General features: G+C 41.9%; 1 long non-coding RNA gene across 1 annotated transcript; it reads right to left on the bottom strand.

Moving 5' to 3' along the window:
* Positions 1–233: 233 nt before the first annotated feature.
* Positions 234–3071, bottom strand: LOC111262077 (uncharacterized). Its single transcript, XR_002681378.2, has 3 exons — positions 3057–3071; positions 2250–2533; positions 234–1214 (listed from the first exon to the last, which is right to left on the bottom strand). It is a non-coding gene; the product is annotated as an uncharacterized LOC111262077 (long non-coding RNA).
* Between the last annotated feature and the right edge of the window lie 712 nt (positions 3072–3783).

The following is a 3783-nucleotide window of genomic DNA, read 5'->3' as shown; positions in this document are numbered from 1 at the left end:
AAGTGGGCAGCTTTGAAGCTAGTGAACATGTTAAAGAAAAGGTAGTAATATTTTGAAGCTATGGCATCGGCAATTTTAGCTAGGAAACGAAGGAAACTCGTTATATAAAATTTAAGATTTTCATTTTATAAACATTTCTATGGCTGGATTACTATAGTAGTGAGATCAGGTAGATGCCGGTATGTTTTGCTGTTGATAATATCTTAAAATTTGTAGAAAAAAGAGAAAAGTAATACTTAGTTAGCACAACTTCTCGCTTTATTGGTCTGACATACATTTTCGCAGTATCCAAACTTCCTCTTGGTCAGGCCTACGTTGCAGCAGCCCATACTGCCGTTACAAAGGCTTAGTAAGCACCGTGTCTAAAGCAATAGCATTCTCCTGTTTGAAGCGTAGCCGTCGTATCAACTTCTGTCGTGGTAAGATCGGATGTGGGCGCATTTGCGTCTTTGTGTGTACGCTCCCATTGCAAAACAGTCCACGTATCAGTCATCGTACGATCGCTACCTTTCACTTTTTCACACGCAATCGGCTCAACTCGGTAAAGGGGAGCACCGAAGTCACTTGAAGAGGTCATAACAGAAAATGTGTGAAGAAATACAGAATGACGAAGGGCATAAAACGCAAGGTACTGAAAAAAAGAGGTTGGTGCGTTCATTCCTTCAGCGTAGATTAATTGGTAGCCCCTGACAGCTATATAGCACTCGATTTAGCAACGTCTCATAGGAAATGGTGACGCGACAACGGCTCGCGTGGCGTCCTTTGTTGATCCTGCTGCCTGCCTGCCTGCCTGTTTCCCTTCCCTTCAAACCCTAATGAGCCTTCAATAGCTCGTAGAGTATACCGTCGATTAACAGTCAAAAGGCTGCGAGGATCATATTGGGTATCAGATCGAGATAGAGACGAAAAAAGGAGCCAGTGTAACACCACAGGAGTCTGGTAAATTTCTAGAAGCTGTTCCCTTTTTAAAAGCACTAGTGAATTAGACAATGTACCACTTAGAACGAGTTTGCGCCGGACAAGTGAAGGGTTAAAAGGGATGTCACTAGGATGTTTAGTTGTTCCAAGGGCTTTGTTTTTATGTTGAAGCTTTCGATCGGTACAGAATCGCGTTGCACATTGGCTTACCTTTAGCTGCTATAAACACTTTATCTTAAGGTAAACCAGACTAAATTTTAAAATTTCGTAGGCCACCTGAGAAATCGAGCAAACACCTGAAAGCATCCACAAGTTTATGAGTTCTCGACCTTTCGGCATAAACCAGGAAAAAAAACCCCATCAATATCCTATGGCAAAAATGAACAAACATTTCCCGTGGTTTAATTTTATTCCTGTTGTGCAGAACTCAGAAAGGTAGAGAAACCCCTACACCGGTATTATTGCAAATTCTCAATCCGAATTTCTCTCGCAATGATCGCCTAAAGCTGTCCTTATTACTCCAGATACCTTAATTTCCAGAGAATTTTCCTTAATTGTTTTGGAGTATAAAACTCATGTTCGGCACAATGGTTTCTAGTCAAGTCGAAGCTATATACAAATTATTATAAAAATAGTTAAAGCAATTATCTTTTATATATATTACAAACGATAAGATTGGATACAATTCATTTAAGACAAACGGTAAAATATCTATTTCACAGAGTATCGTATGAATCTTGCAAAATTTTCTTTACTGGCGCAATAATTTTCGGTGTCCTGAATTGCTTTGACACTACCCTGATAAGCCGAAAAATCACTCTAAATGGGTTTTCGACTGCGCTATATAGCGTACACTGGGTTTCAGGCTAATTTTACAACAGAAATAAGCAGCAATGTTTCAGGTAAGAAGTTTCTTTGATTTTTCTACATGTATCTTTAAATCTAATATTACTTTTATATAGGCTGTATCATAACATATTAATCTGCATGACTCAGCTCTTAGTGAATTAAAAACAGAATGTGAACAAGATAATTTTGTCAATAGTTATCGTTTGGTAGAAAGTTTATGCGAGGTTGCATGGCTTACGTAGCCATTTGTCGACCTCTCTATTCAGCGAGAACATACGCGAACTTATACCGACTATCGATATACGAAACACCGTCAAAACGCTTACACTATGCATAGGCTGGGTTTAAAAATACACGCTAAGATGCATTGATTGCCTACCAATAACAACGCATTTCCTTGACACAGCAGTATTTTTACTGCTAATACTATTTCCACAACTAGTACGGTTACATCAGGTGGAGTAGGAACTCCTCCTACATACCGCTGTATATCTACCATATGCGCAGACCGAATGATGGGTATTGTCAGATCCATTTCCAGTGCCTGTCACTCTTTTCCGTTGTTCGGAGCTAGCTCTCGTTCCCCGGACCGGGCCAGCGACCGACATCGCTGACAAAAATTTGCGAGATAGCCAACGAGTCGAGGCTCCAACAAACGTGTCCTTGTAGGCGAGCGGCGTTGTGTGCCCCGTCAAGACCTTATAAGCACCATCATGACGGCGATAGCTGTAGCAGTGGAGAGGATAGTCGCGCCGTAAGCATACTGCTGTAATTGTATATAAATATATTCGTCTTTTGTTATTGACCGGCCTTTAACGTCCTGTCCCACATCAGTGAGCACGATCGCGGCAAGCCGATAACTCCGCTGAGCGAAGCAAAAGCACTGTAAAGATTATGCTAGCGTGTCGTTAATGATCGCACCCCACCGATTACTCTACACACTCGTCGAATATGAAAGAAAAACGAAAAGAAACGTCCTTAGCCGCGTCCTTTCTCGCTGCGTCATCTGGTCTCTGTTGGATAGATGTGTACTATACGTATGGATATATACGTTTATCTGGTTTCCTTCCAGATTCTTCATCTATCTTTACTTAGCTACAAATACTCGCTTGCCTTCCCTAAACCATATAAGCTCCTTCGCGTTCCACAATATCCTTCTACATTAGGATGATAAGTATTTTTGCTGCTGTTGCTACTACTACTACTACTGGTTCGACACGGCGACATGGGTCGAGAGTTAAGTTCTATAGTATATGAATGCGAATCGTACACTTTTTTTAAGGCCTCACCTGATCCAATAAGGCCTTTTTCTGGCGATTTCTGCGTCCTGCAGGCTAGGGCAGCAGAAATGCCAATTTTCCAGCCGTTTTTACGCCTCCTGTAGACACTCTCCTCGGATGGGCAGACGCTTGACCTCACACACACCGATTTATAAGAGCCGCCTTGCTGAGAGGGCCTCACTCGTTTCCTATATGTGTTTGTATGAATGTGTGTCAGCAGGAAGGCATTCGATTGAGGGTGTCACAACAGCAGCCACGTTAGCCTCGTGTACCAGGCTGAACCACAACGCAGTTCTTATTACCAGGAAAGCTCGTTTCCTGACTAGCCGTGTTGTCGCAAAGCCGGCCAACGATGATTTATCACCCTATAGGACAAGCCAATATTGCGTGCATAAGGCTATATCAATGTAGTATATACGTATTTTTGAAAATACTATGCGTCGAAGTGCCAGGCTGTTACAGGCGAACCTGGCGGACTTTGAAGTTAACTAGCTTTTGAATTATGCGTTACTAGGAGATAAAATTTGGCTGGTAAATAGTGCAACTTAGTGGAAACGTATGGACGGTTAGGAGAAACGAGTTCAGGAGAAAACCTTTTCGTTTGAAGAATCAACGTTTGCTAATCAAGTTTTATCGCTCGATGGCCACCGCGTTACGGAAATTCATCGAAGACTGACGAAGACATTGGGTAAGGAAGCCTTAAACAAAAACACAGTTGAGCAACTACAATATCGAT

Source organism: Varroa jacobsoni, unplaced genomic scaffold (assembly GCF_002532875.2).
Source record: "Varroa jacobsoni isolate VJ856 unplaced genomic scaffold, vjacob_1.0 scaffold_626, whole genome shotgun sequence".
NCBI classification, from domain to species: Eukaryota; Metazoa; Arthropoda; class Arachnida; order Mesostigmata; family Varroidae; genus Varroa; species Varroa jacobsoni.
The sequence above is the reverse complement of the archived record's forward strand: the minus strand, read 5'-3'. Positions and strand labels throughout refer to the sequence as shown.